Raw genomic sequence first — 22908 nt, 5'->3', positions numbered from 1 at the left:
AGACCCACTGGCCTTTCTTTACCCCTGTGTATAAGCCAAGTTTGTTCCTACCCAGTTATCCTCTGATTATATACAAAACTGGCTTGCAGTCATCCTCAAAGGCTCAGCTCAGATGTCATCTCCTTACCTAGATCTTCCCTGTTCTTTAGCTAAACTAACACACTGCCCCGCTGCCCATGAGTTTCTTCCATTACCTTATTTTATATTCTTCATAGCACCCGTGGTTCTCTAAAAGCGTGATTAGTGTGCATTTGTTTTCTTTATGTACATTGCAAACTGTTTCAGTGGGAGATATCTTAGTTACAGTGATGGTGAAAATTTGCAGAGTGCTTGCTATAAGCTAGGCACATATGTGATAAATTAAATAATTTAATGGACCATTTCACGTGTATTATTTCCTTTATAGCTTTATATTTCTGTCTAATGGATTATTTATATTTTTACCTTAAAATGTCAGCTTCTTGAAGGGCAGGGGCAATGTCGGTCTGTTTCATCTGTCTCCCCAGCCTGTAGAAGATTCCCTGGCATAGGAATTCCTCAGGAAATGTTTGTTTAGGAAATGAATAGATACCAGAAGATTATCATTTGGGAATAGGCCTATGTGAACGGAAAGGACAAAGAGTCTCTCTCATCTTCTCTTTCAGGCACACACACACATATAAAATCTCCCAGGAGAAAACATCCTCAAGTTTTTCTTATCTTTGGTCTAAGAGAGGCAAGCAGGTATTAGAGTCTGATTTAGGATTTTGTCTAGTGTCCCTGGTACAGATGCGGATCCCTGGATTCACATGACCATTCTGGGAGAGGTCCTCGAGTGGTAACAAGTTCTTTCTAAATCCTTCAGTTTATCTTTTCACGTGGTTGGAAATACCAGGCCTTCCGATTTTTCCGTTCTTTGTGCACACGTCCGTGGTGTGCGTATGTGAACCTTGTGTTATTATGGACTCAGCCAGCAGTAACCATGGTGAGTAGACCTATCACACAGCATTTTTCTGAGTCAGTTTAAAATGCTGACAATTAAATATACCGTACTCTTTTAAGCAATCCATCAGTCTCCCTTGTTGTCATGGTGACTGGAGTATATTTAGAAATGTGACAAGTACACTGAGTTCAATTGCACTTTTGCCAAAACATAGTTTTGCAGCTAAAATTGAATTTCCTGATTGAAGATCCAAGTGCTGTTAAGGGGCCATGATCGTTTCTATACGTTATTCTGGAAGTATAACTTACATCATTCTATTAAATCAGCAGAGTCTTATCAGGCTAGTCAGGTACTGATACTCAAAGTGGTTGTACTTAAAGTTGATCCGAGGAAATGAAATAAAGGTGGCATCATTCTTTTTTGATTAAAAGCAGAATTGGGCCTCACCAATAAAGCTAGTTTAATGATTAATTCCTTTGTATATTTATGAAGGAATTGTAGGTGAGTCTCTGTTCCTTAATTATGTTTCTAATTTAAAGGAACTTATTAAGGGCATCCTCTTGTCTTTATTCCTTGCTGTAATCTCATCCATGCTATACCAGCGCATTCTTTTTTCTTTTGATCTGACCTTAGATTAACAAGCATTCTCATTTTTTCCAACCTCAATTCTTCTGGATTTTTTAATAAGAGGTACAATGAACATGACTTTTTGTGCGAAAGAAAAGTAAATATCTTCTCTCATCTAATCAGGAACTTATTTTGAATCCTGAGATCCTTGTCATCCTCTGTCCTGTCAGCAGAGTGCTGGCAATGGTATTGGGTATGAACTGGTTGTTCATTCGACCACATAAAGTTTAGGGCTTGTATGGTGGCTGGGTCATGATTTCAGTCCTCTTCAAAGACTGATTGGTCTGCTCTTGAGATGAGAAACCAATACTCCTGGATCACTTTGCTTTTCTGTTTTCATCTTGATTGAATGAGTCTGCAACTGGGATAGATTTTGAGCCCTTGATAATGTACGGTTAGGCTACCTTTAACACTTTCATGAACATTTCAAACATCTTAGTTAAAATAACAATGATTTACTATATGCTAGGTACAGGGTATAGTAAGCTCTTTAATAGATCGTTTTATTGGGTCTACACAATATTTTTATGAAGTGGATCCCATTGTCATTCTTATTTTACATTAAAGAAATAGGCTTTTAGAGATTTTGTATTTTGAACAAGAGTATACCCTGAGTACTAGTGGAATCTGGATTCAGATTGAGGTGCTATGTTAACCAGTGTCTACCACATGGACATTCACTGACTAATGTCCTTCTCCAGAGTGAGATCATACAGATATTTCAGTGTTTCCAGAGGCTTCCAATGGTGGTCACATAAAAACAAATGGGTATCAGAATCTGAAAGCAGAGGTGAGCCACTCTTTGCCTTTCCTAAAGGTTTAGAACCACAGGAGATTCCTGCTGGGCAGTAGAGAGTGTATGTCCCAGTTAGTCCAGTGGTTTCATCTCTGTATTCTATACACTCTTAACAATGAGATTTTTGTTCATGGGATTTTTATCTAGCGATATTTACAGTATTAAAAATTGAATCTGAGAAATAAAGACTTTTAATGAAAAATATTTATGTGAAAAATAAGAGTATTTTGTAAACAAAAACTATTGGGAGAAAGTAGTAGCTGAATTTTGCATGTAATTTCTTGTGATATGTTATTTTTATTAAAAGTTTATAAAATCCAGCCTTACAGAGTCATCTAGTCAAAAAAGGAAGGTGAAAAAAGGAAATAATGGTGGCTTTTTTTTTGTCTTGTATCATACCAAAACTTGACAGTTTTGATAGTTACCAAAATTTGGTAATTTCTTAACAGGTTAGTTCTAGTGAGGAATCTAAAATCATATTAATGAACTTTTTGTAGACTATTATATGTACCTTGTCTAATTTTCACCCTGAATGGATCTCCTATAATTTCGTAACACTGTGCATTGGTCATTTATAAAACATGGATTCATTGAGTTATGCACATCTTCCAAACACTGACACATTTCATTCTGTTCATATCACCACTAATTTAGACAAAAAAGCATTTAAAGTATTAGAAATGTGTCAAGTACATAGTAGAGGGAAGGTTTTCAAAAATCTAATTTTCTCTTTAAAACTTGAATTTAATTATTGGCAACAAATTCTGTCAGTTGTTTTCCTGGGAGTGATAGGCTCTCTTGGTTTATTTTTGAGAAAATGTCTGGCAAAACCTGAATTTAAAGAACCATAGCTTATCATTAAATATGAACTTTAAGTAAAAATAATGTCTCATGAAAAAGGATCGTTAACAGCTCTCAGTTTAAACAGTCACAGAAGTGCGCTTCTTGGAAACAATCATAGCTTGGAAGGTACTATTACCTGTTGTATTTCATCACACAGAATATCAGAAGGATGTGTACTCAAGGATCGAGATTTAATAAAACTAATAATTTTTAATGCATTAAGAAGAGTCTTTTTTTTTTTTTTTTAAAAGACAGTCTTACTTTGTTGCCCAGGCTAGAGTGCCATGGTGTCATAGCTCACAACAACCTCAAACTCCTGGGCTCAAGCCATCATCTTGCCTCAGCCTCTCAAGAAGCCAGGACTGCAGGTGCCCACCATAAATGCTCCACTAATTTCTATACTTTCTATTTTTAGTAGAGAAAGGGTCTTGCTCTTGTTCAGGCTGGTCTAGAACTCCTGAGTTCAAGTGATCTACCTGCCTTGGCCTCCCAAAGTGCTAAGAGCCACTGCACCCAGCTAAGGAGAATCTTAAGTGAAACAGGTTCCCCATTCTGCTTTAGCGTATGTGGCTTATGGTCAAAAATATAATTACTGTCCCAACAGTTTGGTGCCACTGCCTTGATTCTAGTTAAGATTCTAGCAGTTTTTTTTTTTTTTTAAACCTACTATATTGCTTTTGCACCATTGGTGTAAATGCCAGCACAGTGAAAAGGCTCAGTATATCTTAGTATTATTATGAAAGTAGTTTTGAACTTGTGGACTCCTGGAGAGGTCTAGCGAACCTGTGTGCATCTGAACATCACACATTAAGAGCCACAGGTTGAATCCAGTCTTTTCATTTCAATGGAGAGGAGCATGAGAAGGGACCTGCCCATCATGGCAGCACAAGTGAGTGGCAGAGCTGGCACAAGAACCCCATTGTTAGGGAGTTTTTCTTTGATTTCTTATTTCAGTTTCAGGAATTGCAAGGTTAAAGGTTTTTGAGTTTCTTCCTCAGATATGGTGATGACAAATATACATAGGTTGAATATCTCATCCAAAATGCCTGAGATCAGAAGTATTTTTGGATTTTGGAGGTTTCCAGATTGTGGAATATTTACATTATTCTTATTGGGTGAGCGTCCCTCATCTAAAATCCAAAATGTTCCCATGAAATTTAGGTGTCATATCTGTGCTTAAAAATTTGGGCATTTTGGAGCCCTTTGAATTTCAGATTTTAGATGATAGACACTCAACCTGTATAATTATTGAAGTTTTGGGGAATAATTTTACATTTTTAGTATGAGACCTTTTACTTATTTTCCCTACTCTCCATTCACCACTACTCTCTCTTCTGTTACTCAGTGGTAACCATTCCTGCCTCTGTAAACAGAACATGCTTTATTCTTGCCAAAACTGAGAGGGAAGTTAAAGGGATAGTTCATTTTCTGGATAAGATAGAATTCCAGCTTTGAGAGGAAGAAAGATTGGTTTGGGGTGAAGGATCCACGTTTTCTTCAACTCAATTAAATTAGTTAAAAGTCAGAGGAAAGAAAATTGTACACATAACTATTGTTTTTTCTTTTCATCACTACAAGTCATCTGTCTCCCTGGACACTTCCCCACTGCCCTTCAGTCATTCTCTATGAAAGTTTTCTCCCTTTCCCCTCTCCTTCCTTCCCTACTCCCCTTCTCCATAGGAGGGAGGTGCCTACTAAAAGGTGCTCTTAATTTTGCTTTTTTTCCCCCCTTTTATTAAGTCATATACACATAGATCATGAATACATTTAGGCATATGTGGGGTACAATGTGTTGATTTTTTTTATACAATTTGGAGTGCTTACATCAGACTAATAATATAGCTTTCACTTCATTTACTTGATTATTGTGTTAAGACATTTATGTTCTATACTTGATAGATTTGACAAAAAATATGGAACACTTCACGAATTTGCGGGTCATCCTTGTGCAGGGGCCATGCTAATCTCTGTATCGTTCCAATTTTAGCATATGTGCTGCTGAAGGGAGCACTTAGCTTTGCTTTTGATTATGGTGGTATTTTGTGTGATCTGCTTTCTACAGTACAAACTAGTCAGACTGAGATTGTTGAAGAATGCTGAGAAAGTCAGTAGAATTGGACCCAGATATTCCATGTTTTCCTGAATAACGTCTCTTTGTTTTAGAGTAGTTATTTATTTATTTTTTGCTTTTTTGGTACCTGGGGGTTACAGGCATTGCTGTGTGGGAACATGTATGAGTACATTTGGTAAACATTTGTGAAAGGAGGCTGGTAGACTCTCAAATGTATTGCTCTCTCATTTTTGAATGAATTGGATGTTCTTTTGTAAGAAGATCTCATTTTTTCTTATTTTTCATCCAGCATTTGGTTGCTTTCCGCCAGACCTGTGCTTTTTGAATCAAATCTTGTGTATTCATTTCTTCTGATTTTTCCTTTTATACCTTTCTTTGCCCAAAGTGTTATTTGATTTGACCTTGAATTACTCTTGTGAATTAGCTCTTCTTCAATCCCAGGGCTTTTGTTGACTTACTTTTCTTTCCACAAAACTGGTGTTTTTTTGTCCTTTTTCTTCTCTGCAAATCATTTAGTCTTCTTGTTCTTTCCTCCTTAGACTTCTGCTTATGGTCTTAACTAGCCACCAACTAAGCTCACAGATTGCCTAGTAGTAACCAGCTACCGGAAGTCTTCAAAACGAGGGTTTTCTCTCCCTTTGTCTAAGCTTTCTGAGGATGGGACCATCTCATGCTTGGTGTATTGTAGGAGCCCATGGATTCATTGAATGGATTTTAGAGTGCCCTCCTCCTGGAGGACATTCTTCAAATTGTTATCTAGAGACCTGAGCTATTATTTCTGTCTCACTGTTGGGCAGCTTGCTCTCCAAAACAGAATTGCAGTGTCCACCTTTTAGTGTCGACTCCCTTACACGGCCAGGGTATCACACATGCCTTCTCTGACAGATAGTGGTTTAGCTTCTGCTTGAATACTTATAGCTCTTTATAAGGCAAGTTGTGTGCTGCTGGGAAGCTTCATGTTTACAGTTATTCTTTGGATAGAGGTGGGGAGACAAAATGGCTGACTGAAGCCAGCTTTCCACAGAGGCTCCCGTCCAGAAGGAGAATTAAGGGACAGAAATTTAGCAAGTAACCTGGTAGATTTGAGCTGCACCAAGAGAGAAGGTTGAAGAATGTTTATCAACCCCGCTGAGGCGAGCTGCGACCCCAAGGATATGAACAAAAGGTACAAAATCCATCACCAAGCAGACGGTTATGTTTCCAACAAAGGTTTAATAACCAGAATTCACAGAGAACTCAAAAGTATAAGCAAGGAAAGAATAAGTGATCCCATCGCAGGCTGGGCAAGGGACTTGAAGAGAAACTTCTCTGAAGAAGACAGGCACGGCCTACGGACATATGAAAAAATGCTCATCATCTTTAATCATCAGAGAAATGCAAATCAAAACTACTTTGAGATATCATCTAACTCCAGTAAGATTAGCCCATATCACAAAATCCCAAGACCAGAGATGTTGGCGTGGATGTGGAGAAAAGGGAACACTTCTACACTGCTGATGGGAATGCAAATTAATTCATTCCTTTTGGAAAGATGTTTTGAGAACACTTAGAGATCTAAAAATAGATCTGCCATTCAATCCTATAATTCCTTTACTAGGTTTATACCCAGAAGACCAAAAATCACAATATAAGAAAGACATCTGTACCAGAATGTTTATTGCAGCCCAATTCATAATTGCTAAGTCATGGAAAAAGCCCAAGTGCCCATTGATCCACGAATGGATTAATAAATTGTGGTATATGTATACCATGGAATATTATGCAGCCTTAAAGAAAGATGGAGACTTTACCTCTTTCATGTTTACATGGATGGAACTGGAACATATTCTTCTTAGTAAAGTATCTCAAGAATGGAAGAAAAAGTATCCAATGTACTCAGCACTACTATGAAACTAATTTATGGCTTTCACATGAAAGCTATAACCCAGTTATAACCTTATAATAGGGGGAAGGGGAATAGGGGGAGGGAGGGGACGGAGGGAGGAGGTGGGCTGAGGGAGAGTGATTGGTGGGATTACACCTGCAGTGCATCTTACGAGGTTATATGTGAAACTTAGTAAATGTGGAATGTAAATGTCTTAACAATAACTAAGAAAATGCCAGGAAGGCTATGTTAACCAGTGTGATGAAAATGTGTCAAACGGTCTATAAAACCAGTGTATGGTGCCCCATGATCGCATTAATGTACACAGCTATGATTTAATAATAATAAAAAATAATAAAGATTATTACTGTAAAAAAATAAAGTTATTCTTTCTATTGCTCTGGAACTACATTTTTCATGCTTTCCTAGTATTCCTAGCACTGAATGCTTTGAAAGACTCTAATAGAGCTACACATGATGCTTGATAAGTTGATTCCCCCACCTGCCTCTTCTCCTTCAGAATTATTCTTGCTATCTCCCATAAAAAGCACTGGATGCTCATAGCCTTTGTGCCTTCCCTGTTTCTACATCCCTGTCTAGATTTTCATCACGCCATTCAATGCTAAGAGGCTCCTTCAAGGTCACGTCTTTTCTCCGTTTGTCTCCTAGGATCAATATGGGTTTCTGAGTCCAAAAGCGGGTCTCTGAATTCTAGTACCATAATTGTTAGATATGTGATTTCCATTAGGTTACTTAATCTTTCTAAGCCTCAGTTCCCCAAGATGAAAAATGACTGTAATAATGACTTTTAAAATCATTCTTAAGGATTAAAGGTTATGAAAAGCTTAGCTAAGTTACTGAACCATGATGTGTTTAATAAATACTACTTTCAGCATGGTTACTTCTTTTGTCTTTGATCTTGTCCATTCGTTTTCTTTTTTACAGATGTGCACTTGGTTTTTTGAATTTATTATTCTAAGAGTTCCTCCCTCTTTCACTCCCTTCCTTTTCCCTCCCCTCTCGATTTTATTAACATCCATACCCCTACAAAAATTATGGTTATCTCCAAATTTGTTCCCTCTTTTATTTTGTAGTTAGAACTTAACACGGTTTTCCTGACAAATGCCATTTTCCTCTACTTGATTTTTTTTCATCTGCTGCCTGTGTTACTCACGTAGGCAGCCTTTATTGTTCTTCCTGTGAAAAGCATTTCTTCATTCCTTCAATGAGTTAATGATGACTGGCTCATTGCAGATTACTTAACTCCTTATTAAACCCTTTACTTAATCACTCAATAACTTTTAGAATCATTTAGTCGCACAATATATTTTGAGAATTAAACGTTCAATTAATTTTAACTTAAATATTTACTAAGCACATTTTTTACGACATGTATTGAACTGGGTGTTATGAGAGTTGCATGGAAGAACATGTTGTCCATTTGCTTGTGTGTTCATTCAGTGAATTTTTTTTTGAGTCTATACTAAAAACAAGATTCTGGACTTGGGTGAAGATTCAATAAACTGAGTTAGACAAGCTGCTTCTTTTCAAGATGCATGATAAACTGAAAGCAATAAACAGTGTGGTAATTTTAGTGTTCTAGATATGGGAGGGCATTATGGTAGTCTTTAGAAAGGTTCCTTCATCAACCAATATATAAACAACTACATGCCCACATGAAAGAAAAAACACAAGTATAGTCTAGTGAGGGGGAAGGGAGAGGAGAGAGAGGGAAAGGAGGAGGTGGGAAGGTAATTGGCAGCATCTCACTAATGTGCACAATGTTGGGTTCAGCACACCACCTGGGTGAAGGCATAAGTACAATTTGAACTTTACCTTACAAATGCAAACAATATAACCTAAACATTTATGCCGTGTTATTAATCTTAAATTAAAAAAGAAGAAAGGTTGCTTCATGAAACTTTTGTCCATCAAGAAAAGTTTTCTATTGGAGAGATCCTAGAAAGATAAGACATGTGCTAGGATTTGGTGAAACTAGATTATGAAGCTGTGTTTGTGAGACCCAACCTCTAGGTCCTATGTGTTACCCTTAGCTCCTCCCCCGATCCCCCCTCACCCCCACCCCCCACCCACTTACATTGCATGCAAGACTTTCTTCTGCTTAATTTAGGAGCCTCAGAATCAGCAGAATAATATAAAGTTAAGTGTGGTGATATTATAGGCTCACTTTTGAGACCCAGTTATTATATTGTTTCGTATTTATGTATTTCCAAGAAGGAATAAAAACATAAACACATAAAATACTCTCATGATGGTAGGACATGTTGCAAAGTATTTCTCTATTTGTCATTTCATTTTCATTTTGTAGAAGAGCTTAGTGCTTGTGGGTTTCCTAAATGAGTGTCTTAACTGTTTCTGACAGATACTACGCATTAGCACAAGAAATGGCACTGAATAATTATATTTGGAGGATTTGCCAATAATTTTTTCTCCATTCCAAAATGATCATGCTGTATTATGTGATTTTATTTGGATCATAAGTCTAAGTATGTCCATAACTAGTTGTCTAGGAAAGAGTCCCTTTACTCCCCTGCACACCTTGGCTTTGTCAATTATCAAATGAGAATTATTGCTAATAATAATAATAATAATAATTACTTCTCAATGAGTAGTAGTGAAGAGTGAAATCATTTATTGGTGTCAAAGCACAACTCAAACACCTGTAATATTTGTTATATTACAAATACAATGTAATTGTTTTTGTTTGTTTTTGGAGACAGAGTCTTAGCCCTTGATAGAGTGCTATGGTGTCACAGCTCACAGCAACCTCTAACTCTTGGGCTTAAGCAATTGTCTTGCCTCAGCTCCCTTATAGCTGGGATTACAGGCACCTGCCATAATACTCCTTTATTTTTAGAGATTGGATCTTTCTGTGGCTCAGGCTGGTGTTGAACTTCTGAGCCCAAGCAATCCACTTGTTTCGGCTTCGCAGAGTGACAATAACTTTTAGTGATCAGATTGTCAGCTACTTCAATCACGGTGACTTCAGCCTAAATAAACGAATGCTTACCTGTCTCCACACTTCCTGAGGTAGCTTCGTGTGTTACTCCTGTGTATCCCCAAGTACCTGCTGGCAATTGCTAACTAAATGCTCAATCAGCACTTGTTTATTGAATTGTTTTAAAACTGTATATAAAATGTTTTGATTTTATTGTTATTATTGACACATAAGAATTACACATATTTTTGGGGTAGAGTGTGATATTTTGACATATATATACAATGGATAATGACCAACTCAAGGTAATTAGCATATTCATTACCTTAATCATTTATGATTTCTTTTTGTGTAAGGCACATTTAAAACTCTTCTAGCTCTTCTAGCTATTTGGAACTATACAATAAATTTGTTGTTAATTGTGGTCATCATATAGTGGTTTAGAACACTAGAACTAACTCCTTTCATCTAGGTGTACTTTTGTACAAACCTAGTACAAACTTTTGTACTTTTGTTAACAAACCTTCGCTTATTTGTCCCTGCCCCCTACTTTACCCTACTCTAGTAACCGCTGTTCTACTATCTACACTGAGTAAGAACTTATGGTATGTAACCTTCTGTGCCTGACCTACTTCACTTAGCATAATGTCCTCTGCGGTCATGGATGACAAAATTTGGTTCTTTTTATTTATGGATAAATAGTGTTATATGTATTTATCTCTCTCCCATTTTCATTATACATTCACTCGTTGATGGATACTTAGGCTGATTCTCTATCTTGGCAGTTATGATCAGTGACGCAATAGGATTGGAAGTGCAGATACACTTTTGATGTTCAGCTTTCCTTTTGGATAGGTACCTGGTAGCAGAACTGCCAGATGGTGTGGTATTTCCATTTTTAGTATTTTGAGGAGTATCCATACTGTTTTCCTTAATCACTTATTACCACCAACAGTATAAGAATTCTACTCTCTCTGCATGTTGGCCAGCATTTGTTATTTTTTGTCTTTTTGATAATAATTCTTCTGACTGAGGAGGCATGTTATCTCATTGTGATTTTGATTTGCGATTTGCATTTCCTTGGTGATCATTTATGTTGTTTATTTTTTCATATACCATTGGTGTCAGTTGTAATGTCTCCTTTTTTTAGTTTCTGATTTTGTTTATTTGGGTCTTTTATCCTTTTTCTTGGTTTCTATCTAGTGGTTTATCAATTTTGTTTATCTTTGCAAAAAAGCAACTTTTTATTTCATTAGTATGAAACAAAACACATACATAATTTTGTTTAAAAATTTTTTTTTTTCTTTTGAGACAGAGCCTCAAGCTGTCACCCTGAGTAGAGTGCTGCGGCATCACAGCTCATAGCAACCTTCAACTCCTGGGCTCAAGCGATTCTCTTGCCTCAGCCTCCCTTGTCAGCTACTTCATTCATGGTGAATTTAGCCTAATAAATGAATGCTTATTCGTTTATTAGGCTGGGACTACAGGTGCCCACCACAATGCCCGACCAATTTTTGGTTGTAGTTGTCATTGTTGTTTGGCAGGCCTGGGTTGGATTCGAACCCACTAGCTCTGGTGTATGTGGCTAGTGCCTTAGCAGCTTGAGGTACAGGCACCAAGCCAATTTTGTTTATTTTTGATGTAATAATATTATTTCTTTCCTTCTACTAATTTTGAGTTTAGCTTGTTGCTGCTTTTCTAGTTTCTTGAGATACATCTTTAGGTTTTTAATTTTAATGTAGCCATTTATTGCTATAAATTTTCCTCTTAATACTACTATTGTATCTTACAGGGTTTGGTATGTTGAGTTTCTATTTTCATTTTTTTCAAGAAATTTTCAGATTCTCTTCTTAATTTTTTTCATTGACCCTTTGGTTCTTCAAGAGATTTATGTTTAATTTCCATGTGTGTTTACAATTTCAAAGCTTTCTCTTGTAATTGATTTCTAATTTTTTCATTAGTTTTTCTAGTTTTTTCATTATGGCTAAAGATTCACTTGATATAATTTTGGTTCTTTTAAATTTATTGATATTTGCTTTGTGGCCTAACATGTGATCTATCCTGGAGAATATTTTATATGATGATGAGAAGATGTGTATTCCGCAGCTGCCAAATGAAATGATTTGTAAATGTTTGTTAGGACATGTGGTCTAACTGCAGTTTAAACCGAATGTCTCTATATTGATTTTCTGTCTAGTTGACCTGTTCAATGTGGAGAGTTGAGTGTTGAAATTTCCAACTAGTAATGTCTTGGACTTTATCTCTCTTTAGATTTAATAATATTTGCTTTATATATCTGAACGAATGCAGTGTTTGTTATCTATAGCTATCTCTATATATTTACAATTGTTATGTCTTTTTGTTGAATTAATCTCTTTGTCATTATATAATGACCTTTCTCTTTTAATGCTTTTGACATAAAGTCTGTTTTATCTGCTATTAAGTATGATTATTTCTGCTTGCTTTTTGTTTCCATTTGCACAGAATATCTTTTTTTCATTTTCATTCTGTATGTATCTTTACAGGTAAAGTGAGTTTCTTGTGGGCAGCTTATGGTGAGGTTTTCAATTTTTGAATCTATCTAACTTGCCTATATCCTACAAGTGGGGAATTTCATCTCTTTGCCTTCAAAGTTATTATTGATAGGTGAAAACTTACTTTCACCATTTTGTGTTTTCTGGTTATTTTATATATCCTTTGTCTCTTCTTCTTTTAATGTTTATCCTTGTGGCTTGGTGGTTTTTTGTAGTGATAATATTTGATTTCTTTGTGTATTTGTTCTACCAGTGAATTTTATATTTTTGTGTGTTTTGGTGGTATTGAATATCACCTTTTTATCCCCAGACATAGGTCTCCCTTGAGTACTTTTGTAAGTACCATCTCATGGTGATGAATTGTCTTAGTTTCTGCTTAGTCTGGAATTTATTTCTCCCTCATTTCTGAAGGATAGTTTTGCTGTGTATAATATTCTTGCCTGGCCACTTTTTCCTTTCAGTGCTTTCAATGTATCATTTCATTATTTTCTGGTCTATAAGATTTCTGTGGAAAATCCTTCTGTTAGTCTAATGGAGATTCCTTTGTATGTGATTTGACACTTTTCTCTTGCTGGTTTTAGTATTCTGTTTTTTTACTTTGATGATTTGCCTGTAATGCGCCTTGGGGAGGACTTTTTGTGTTGAATCTATTTGAAGATTTTTGAGTTTTCTGGATCTGGTTGTCCATATCTCTCCCCAGACTTAAGAATTTTTAAGCAATTATTTTATGAGATATATATTTTTATGTTTTTTTCTTCTCATTTCAGAAGTCCCCTAACACAAATATTTGATTGCTAATGATGTTCTGTAAGTCTTGTAGGCTTTTTTCACTCCTTTTTATTTTTATTTTTTTTCCTTTGTGTAATTTCAAATGATCTTACTTCAGATTCGATGTTTCTTTGTTCTGCTTGATCAAGTATGCTGTTGAAGTTCTCTATTATATTTTTCATTTGATTCATTAAATTATTTACCTTCAAGATTTTTTCTTGGAACTTTTCAATGATTTCTATCTTTTTTTTTTTTTTTGTTTATATCATGAATAGTTTTCCAGATATTGTTAAATTATTTTGATTTAATTAATTACCTGCATTTTCTTATATCTGAATGAGTTTCCTTAGGATCATTATTTTGAATTCCATTTCTGGCAAGATTTTCTTTCATTAGGGTCTGTTAGTAGAGAGTTACATATTTTTGGTTGTATTGTATTTTCTTACAGTTTTATGTTTCTTATGTTCTTGAGGTGATGCTAATATATCTACAGCAGTGGTTTTCAACCTGTGGGTCACAACCCCTTTGGACTGTATTAAAGGGTTACAGCATTAGGAAGGTTGAGAGCCACTGATCTACAGGGACAGTGATCTCTTTCAACTTTTCTAGAGTAGATTTTGTAGTAAAAAAATTTCACCTGCAGTTGGGTTTTAGTGTTGCAGTGGGAACAGTGTGGTGACTTTGTTTCTGGGTAGGTACAATGATGTAGTCTCTGTTTAGCTTCTTTAGCTGTGTTCAACATCAGAAGTAACTGTGAAAACCTCATTGGCCTCTAAGCTATAGATGTTTGTGATAGAGTTGGTGATGGTGGAGATTGTTAATGCGCTTAGTGTCAAGGGCTTTTGGGTTACTCCTGTTCTCATTTTCTCCATGATGGGGAAACTTAGCCAAGAGGATGCCTGTAGGTGTCAGTTCTGATAGGGGCTAGAGGCACTTGTAGCAGTGCTGGATTCCAGGTGCAGGTGCTCAGAACAGCTGTGAGGCCTTCCTAGGTCCATGTATTGTGGCACTTGGATCTTGGGCTGCAGGTTCACTCTATGTCAGGTTTGAATGTAGGTTGCTCACAGAGCCAGGATCTGGGACTGAGAGCACCCTTTTAGCAGCTCAGGTCCAGCTGTGATTCTGCCCTGAGGTACAGGGAGGTGATGGCTCAACTCCAGCACAAAAAGAGTGTTCTGGAGGATTTGTCCAGTGAGCAGGAGATGGCTACAATTTTGGAAACTGAGCCTATTGGGCATAGTGGCAACTTGTGTCCCAGGGGATGAGGGACCATGTACCAGTGATTCTAGACCCTGTGGTGGTAGGACTCAGCTGTACCCTATACACTGTGTGGCCAGGTGCAGCAGCAGCAGCAGTGCCTCAGAATGGCAAAGTACAAATGTCATTTGGACCCTCATGGGCCAGAGGATAGCACACCAATGAGTCTTCTTCCCAAGGACAGGGGTATCTCAGTAGATCTGATGCTAGGTACTTAAACCAGCTCCAGGGAAGCAGGGTATTAGAGTTGCTTGGCCTGTAGAGTAGGGTAGCTCAACTCGGCCACAGCTCTGTTTCTCTAAGATATAGGTTATCTTATGAGTTCAGCCTTAGGATGCAGCTGCTCAGCCCAGCCAGGGCACCAATTCCCTAGGGGATAATATGCTACTTCTCCTTAGGCCTGGGGGATATGACTGTTGTAGGTAGCTCAGGACCATTTCCTTGGGATATAGGGTGCCACTTCAGCTTCTGGGTGGGGGGTGTGTGATTGCTCAGAATGGCCAAGTTACTGTTTTCCCAGGGGCCAGGGTACCACTTCAGCTCCAGTCTGAAGGAAGGTGAGTGGGAGGTGTGGCCCCACAGGGAAGAGTGTAACAGCTGCTCACAGTGGCTTGTAAATGCTGGGCCACTAAGCTGGGGTGCTTCAGCTGTGTGGCTTAGCCTTAGGGGAGCTGTGGCTACTCATCCCTGAATTAGGACACGCTCCAGCCATAGTTCTACTTCCAAGATGTTGTCGCACAGAAACTGTGCATGCCACAGGGACAGGGCACAGTGTTGGTTTTTAATGATGGGTGGAGGACACAACTACGTGGATTTATATGAGGAATGTAGCTGGCACCAAGGTTGATGTCTGTAGGTGTCCAAGGTACTTTGCTTACCTTCTTATTCTCCTGGTGCCAACTATTCCCAATGGAGAATGGGAGGATGGTTCCATTCTCTATGTGGTTATCCTGAGTTTCTGGGCTAACCATGGTTTAGTTACTCCCCTGATGCACTTTCAGATACTCTCAGTTAGTTATTTTCATTAAAATGTAGTAGTTTATTGTGGTTCTGGCTGTCTTCGTGAGGGGGATGCACACTGGGGCTTCTAACTGGCCTTCTTGCCAAAGCTATTCTTCCAATACTTACCTTTCTTTCACAGTCCAGTGGTGGAGATTTTTAAGCTTCCTACGTTTCTAAGGATTACTAAAATCTCTTCTTTAATTTCTAAATTGTAAGTTCCATTGATAGAACCCTTATAAATATCACATTAAGAAGTAAGCATCACCTTTAGGCCAAAGCAATTTACTTTAAAAAAATCTGATTAATTTCAACACAATCAGCCAGGATGTCAGAAGATTTCAGTGTTTCTGATAGATGCTGACAGGTGAGGAAATTAAAATCAGGGAGGGAAGCAATTAAATACAGGCAAACATTACTTTAATGAGACAACCAAATCATTCCTAAGCTATGGAATATCTTACGTTCTTGATAAGTATCTCAGGGTAATGGGTGAGACAGTGAATTTGAGTGCAGGACATTTCACGTCTGTCATCTCATTCCCCTGGGTTAATCTAACATTTCAGTTGCTTCTGTAGACGGATTTGTGTTTAAAACATGTTTTAGTTTAAACCGATCTTAGTGTAAGTAACCCTCTTTCTACCACCTCCACTGGCATGTGGAATGTGCAATGGTGCACAAAACCTAGAAAAAATAACATTTGGACTTTTCATAGTGGTTTTAGGATAACAAGACCTGTAAAAATAAAAACTCGAAAATAAATATATTTTATATGACTTCTAATAAAAAGATTTAGTAATTAGAGCACCGAGTCCAGAACTCAGGTTCACAATTCACTCAGAATGAACATTTGGGATGATAGAGTGAAAAGAGTTCCGGTTTAGTGTCTTATTGGAAGTTATTACAACATACTGTTGTATCACTTATTTGTACTGAAACACTTAGAAAGTATCAAGTATTATGAGTTATCTTTTACTGATCCTGTGCTGTTTAGTTAGCAACTTAACACTTTGTTCATAATGTTAGGGTCATCATCCTAGAGTTATGTTGCTTTAAATTTGTCCTAGGGTGCAGTAGTAGAGTCAAAGGTTACCAAGGTTTGTAACAAATGCCATTGAAACAGATGTCTCTGTTCTCTTAATTTCTTATGTTCTTCTATCCCCTTCTGCTTTTTTCTTATTCCCTGTCATTTTTATTGACTTTATCTTTTTTTTTCTTGGCTTCCTTTATTCTGTCCTGTTTTGTATAAAAATATAGTAGGAATTATTAATAATCTTACAGAAGTCTTCACTGGGTTTAATGAGTCTTGCTTCACATAGATTCTAATTAATAGGTTGAAATTTTGCAAGTTTGAAGTTCCTTATTCAGATTTCTTTGTTTTTGGTTGAAATTGCCTCTGGGGGTGAGGTATTTATTGGGGGGAGAGGATGGATGGTTTGACAAAGGGTGCAGGCATGCCTTTTTCTGGGTCAGCAGTTGTAAATACACAGAGACAGCCAAGGATAGATAACTGGATTCATTAGCAGAAGGCCTGGTGTGGGATGTGTCACTTGTCCCAGATGTCTTTATGGGTTTATGGGGACTCCACTGTATGAAATATCCGGGAGCTACTGAGGACACATGATGCTTAACCCATGTGAAGAGGGCTGGTGAACTGAGCTAGAAGGCTTCAGCTCTTCTGTTACTTAAAATGAAGCTTATTGATAAAGGATTCTTTTCTTAAACTCATGGTACAAACTTTTGTTGTTTATGTGGCTTGTGTTTCAACACTTTGCCCAAGGATGTGGTGTCTCTGAAACTTCACTGGGGAGATCTGAGAAAGTGTTCAGCTTAGTAAAAAGTTACCTTCTGGTTAGACCACAGAAGCAGAACTCAGACCTATGTATGCTTTATGCTTTAACAACCGAATTTACTCTATTATGGACTGGTCTTCTCTTTCTGGAAGTTGTTACGTTACTGAAGTTAGTAAGCATGATCTTAATTGGGAGGCTACATCTTGTAATAGAAGGGTGTTTACTGGTTTTGGTCTCAAGATACAATGTCCTTTTTTTTTTTATTAAATCATAGTTGTGTACATTAATATGATCATGGGGCACCATACACTTGGTTCATAGACCATTTGACACATTTTCATCACACTAGTTAACATAGCCTTCCTGGCATTTTCTTAGTTATTTTGCTAAGACATTTACATTCCACATTTACTAAGTTTCACATATACCCTTGTATGATGCACCGCAGGTGTAATCCTATCAATCCCCCTCCCTCTACCCCCCTCCTCCCTCCCTCCCCACCTTTTTCCCCTTCCCCCATTCTATTTTTATTTGCACTATGTTAACCATGTGATCTGTGAGGTTTGGTTCCTGTATTTGTAAAATTAGGGTGATAAGCTCTCAATGGAGTTATGATGGTGATGATGAAAGACATTTTTCCAAAGTTTAAAATAAAGTATAATGTTGAAAAGTGATTAATGTTTTGATTTTAGTGGCAGATGACAAGGTTCTTGCAGGACATCTTGTCAACCATATTGTTTTTTTAAATATGATTTGAGTCCTTTATGAAAACAGGACATGCTAAGAAAACTTCTCAGAAGTCCTACCTCTCAATAAAGCTATCCATTCTATTAAACCAAATTCCCTTTTGTTCTTGCAGTCAGATTGGAAGCTCCATCTCTCTGAACCTAAGGCACAAACTTTGAAATGGTGCTGCTCGTCTTTCACCTAAAGCAGTATATCTTTTGCTTTTTGGTGAGGGGGTTGTGGGAACATTTGATATTTTTTATCTTGAGCACTTGTCTTTTGAATTAAAAATTCTTTGTGTTGTTTGTTGTTAGGTGAGGTCATGTAACATTGACATAGACAAATATTGTGGTATTGTAAAACTAGGAAACATAAGTCCAAGAAATACCCCATCCAGAGATATTCTCTGGAAATTCATGCTTATGAAGAATAACTTCATAAGATGAATTCATGGGAACAAATCTTATCACCATTACACATACTCATAGATGTGTGATAATGGAGGAAGATGTTCTAAAAGAAGTTGAACTTTGACCAGCTTTGGCTCTGAAGTATAAGCTATAATCTTTATTTACAAAGAAAGAAATCGACACTGGGTTTAAATAACTTGCCTGAGGCCATTGGTAACAGGAAGACAAGTCTGACTGGTTCTAAATCCTGTGTGTTTCCCACCTCTTCATGTCAAACAAATAGCTGGTTTTACTTTATTATTCTCCAAGCCTCGTGGATCAAGTCAACAAGCTGTTGTTTTCCCAACCTAACAACCTAGGAGAAACTAAGGTAGAAAGGAAAGATTACTGGGCCAGCAGGAAAAGCACTTGGTTCAAGACTTGTACACTAAGGCTGGGCGTGGTGGCTCACGCCTGTAATCCCAGCACTCTGGGAAGCCCAGGTGGGTAGATTGCCTGTGCTCACAGGTTGGAGACCAACCTGAGCAAAAGCGTCTAAAAATAGCTGGGCGTTGTGGTGGGCACCTGTAGTTCTAGCTACTTGAGTGGCGGAGGCAAGAGGATCACTTGACTAGAACAGTTTGATATTGCTGTGAGCTATGATGTTACGGCACTCTACCAGGGGCAACAAAGCAAGACTGTCTCGAAAAAATAAAAAAATAAAATAAAAACATAAAAAAAGACTTGTGCATTGTCATGTATTGCACTGTGTAGTCTTTGGCAAGTTGGTTACCTTTCTGAACTCCAGTATTCACACCTGTAAAATAAAGATAATGCCCATTTGACACAGTATTTGCGGAGTTAGTCACAACAGCTATGTTAGTTTTCTTCTCATCTTCCTCGTCCCTCTGTGAGCTTCAGCTTATTCACCTAGGAAGGGAGTAGAATAATCCTTTCCCGCTTCTTCATTGAGTTGTGGGCTGAAATGAATATGCAAATGTTTTGAAAACAAGAAGCCACTATATAAATAAAAGAAGTTATAATGATTAATGAATAAATGTAGGCTTCTTCCCTGGGAGTGACTGAATTTTACCTGTTTCCTTTACAGACACCAGCATTGCAGTTGGCTAAACTGTGTGGCCATTGACCTTTCCAAGAGCAGCTGCCTGAGGTAAGAGGAGCATGTTTATGCAATGCTAACAGGCATCTGAGGCAACAATGTGTAAGGTTGATTTTATTCCTAATGTAAGATATATGAGTATTGGGCCGTGCCTGTGGCTCAATGCAGTAGGGTGCCGGCCCCATATGCCGGAGGTGGCGGGTTCAAACCCAACCCTGGCCAAAAACTGCAAACAACAACAACAACAACAACAAAAAAGAAATGTGAGTACTTTATGAACAACAGAACCTGAAAAATGGCCCAGACAGTGAGCTACCTCCTTAAAAAAAAAAAACGAAACAAAAACAACCTGTGTCTTCTTGATTTCATTTTTCCTTTCGATTTCTAGCCATTAAGGTTTAATATCAAAAGCACACAAATTTGGGCTGTATTGGAAACTCGAATTTAATGAATATTTACATGTCCACCAACTAGAATGTTCTCATCGGTTATTTTACTGTATTCCTAGCTAGTGTGTGGCGGGGGGGCTTTTTACCCAGTTTCCTGGCCCTTGATGGGGGGCTTTTTTCTTTCCTTTCCTTTTTTTTTTTGTCTTTTCACGTCAGATGGAAAACGTGCTGACGTCACCGACGTCCTAACAAGGTTGGCGAGAGGCGCATCTCACGCATGCGCATGGAAAGCAGTCGTCGCGCTTATGAACTACGAAAGGATCCAATTTTTTTTAAATTTTAGATTGATGTGAGGGTACAAATGTTTAGGTTACATTGCTTTTATTTCTAAGGTAAAGTTCAAGTTGTAATTGAGCCCTTCGCCCAGGGAGCGTGCTGATCACCCCCACATTCTCCGTATTAGGCGAGGACCGGTCACCCCACCCTCGTCCCCCTCTTCCCTCTCCCTTGATCGAGTGCGTTTTTCAGCACACTGTGTTGCCAATGTTACCTGCTTCTGAAGGGGCCAAAGGCTACTAGGTGGGTAAGTAACTGTTCCTTAGCTGCAAAACAATTCACCACAAAAAGATACAACCGAGGCTGCAAAAACAAACAAACAAGAAAAAACAACCACCAGAAAACGAGTTAGAATCTTGGAAACCCTGGACCCATGGTATCTGTTTGCCACACTACTGGTGGACCAATGTGAAGGAGATCAGCCTTTGGTAGAAGAGTATGTTTGTCTGAAGTTTGTCTATAAAATAGAGGACAATGGGAAAAAAAATTATAGGAAGCATCATAGTTGTAAAATTTTCAAAATGTGATTTATTCACCTTCAGGGAACTTGCTGATAATAGTCTGTACCTCCAAGGGAGTGCCACTGTGTTCTATGTAATCTGTTATAATTCTTAATCAAAAAGAGAGGAAGTAGGGAATATGGTGTTCTAAGTGCAGACCTTGTAGAAAAGTAACTTTGTAGAAGATTTGATTCATTATTTAAAGTATTTTAAACATTTGTTCTGCTAATACCAAAGAAATTCACAAAACATTAAATATTTTGTTAATTTCCTTGGTATATTATATCCATGTGATCTTGAATTGCAAACATGACTTTAGTTGCACAGACCTTTGGAGAAAATGAAATTGGTTGATATTGCCCCATATTTGTGGGACTTACAAGATTTTCAAAGCTAATGTCTATTATGTACAAAAAATAAGTACACCTCATGTGCATACAAGATTGGGTTTTTTTTTTTTTTTGTAGAGACAGAGTCTCACTGTACCCCCCTTGGGTAGAGTGCCGTGGCATCACACGGCTCACAGCAACCTCTAACTCTTGGGCTCACGCGATTCTCTTGCCTCAGCCTCCCAAGCAGCTGGGACTACAGGTGCCCGCCACAACGCCCGGCTATTTTTTTTTGTTGTTGCAGTTTGGCCAGGGCTGAGTTTGATCCTGCCACCCTCCGCATATGGGGCCGGCGCCCTACTCACTGAGCCACAGGTGCCGCCCACGAGATTGGTTTAGTGTGAACTATGAAACTCCTGTAATTAAATTAGGCATAGCAGATACTTGAATTGTGTAGATTTTCTTCTCATTCTTATAAAAGAGAGCTTTTTTTTTTTTAAAGAATAATATCAAAAAATACAGGAAAAGTGCCTGCCCATCTTTTAACCATGTTCTAGTCCATAAAATGACCATGCAAAAACTTATTTCTAATATATTATTTTTACACATAAATATATCAGAAAATAATGTACTGTAGACATCTACATCATAGTTTTTGATGGCTCTGTGAGGCAGAGATCTCACTTTTTCATATAGAAACTGTGCTTATCATACTAACCTTCCCCCAGATATCAGTTGTTAAATATTAATAGAATAAGCTTTGAAAAGTAGTTAACTTGTGCCCCCCTTCTCCACTGAAACCCATCCCGAAACTACAAGGAGTTTTAAGCAAGCCTTGAAATGTTACAAAAAATTAATCTTGAAAAAAAAGAATTCTCTCTCTCTCTCTTTCTTCCCTGCCCTCAGCCCCCATGTCTCTCTGTCTCTGTCTTTCTCTTTCTCCCCCCTTCTTGCCCCTCAGCCCTCCCCCCACCCCTCTCTCCTCTGTATTTGGGAGGTGGGGCCTAGTGGGGAGGGAAGGATAGAAACTTCTCAAATAACCTTTGAAAGGTGGAGAAGTAAATATTCTAGGGGCATGCTGCAGAAATTTAAAATAATCTTGTGATAATAATTGGTATCAGTGGCAGTAATGAAGGAAGAATAAAAGTTTAAATAAATAATTAGACTTCACAGACAGTAGATGTGTCAACAGGTACCCACTTGTTGTTCTCTGCTTTCAACGCTGATCCACCAACTGCCGGGTGTTCCTTGTCCCATTTCCAAACCAAATCTATTTAAAGCTGCGCTTCATGGGATCTGAAACTGTATACCCTGTTTACTATTTAGAGCTGATGCCTAATGTTCTTTAATAGGCAAGATCTGTACTTGAAGAAGAACAGACTCTGGCCTCCTGAAGACCGTTGATTATCCCTGTTTTCCACGGGTGATTCATTAGCAGGGATGAAAAATACCCAATTAATTCTCATGAACTTGTCTATATTGCCAGAATGAATTGTTTATTATAATTTGGCAGAACTAGTCCTAGACCGCCTTAAGTAAAATTCATCAGTTACTGTCTTTTGAAAGGGAGGTAGAGACAGTGGTTATAAGTAAAATTATTTAATTACCTTGTTAGGATCTCATTGTTTTGAGGAGTGAAGCAAGGTGTCTGATGTTATGTGAGCCAGGAGCCAGGAGAATCTAATT

The 22908-nt window shown here is 37.8% G+C and overlaps 1 protein-coding gene, 1 non-coding gene and 1 pseudogene across 11 annotated transcripts in view; 1 reads left to right on the top strand and 2 right to left on the bottom strand.

Annotated features, from left to right (window-relative positions):
• The window catches only part of LPP (LIM domain containing preferred translocation partner in lipoma), a 730287-nt gene that overhangs the window by 161399 nt on the left and 545980 nt on the right, over positions 1–22908 (top strand). For all 10 annotated transcript variants that reach the window (XM_053564331.1, XM_053564334.1, XM_053564332.1 and 7 more), the window contains one exon: positions 19657–19719. The gene's annotated coding sequence lies outside the window, so the exon portion shown is untranslated. The remainder of the gene's footprint in view (positions 1–19656; positions 19720–22908) is intronic.
• LOC128568214 (U6 spliceosomal RNA) lies at positions 5096–5199 on the bottom strand. The gene has a single exon (XR_008375036.1). It is a non-coding gene; the product is annotated as a U6 spliceosomal RNA (small nuclear RNA).
• LOC128568317 (uncharacterized) lies at positions 20268–20379 on the bottom strand (annotated as a pseudogene).

This window comes from Nycticebus coucang, chromosome 16 (genome assembly GCF_027406575.1).
Source record: "Nycticebus coucang isolate mNycCou1 chromosome 16, mNycCou1.pri, whole genome shotgun sequence".
Lineage (NCBI taxonomy): Eukaryota > Metazoa > Chordata > Mammalia > Primates > Lorisidae > Nycticebus > Nycticebus coucang.
Note: the sequence above shows the minus strand (reverse complement) of the source record. Positions and strands in the feature narration are given on the sequence as shown.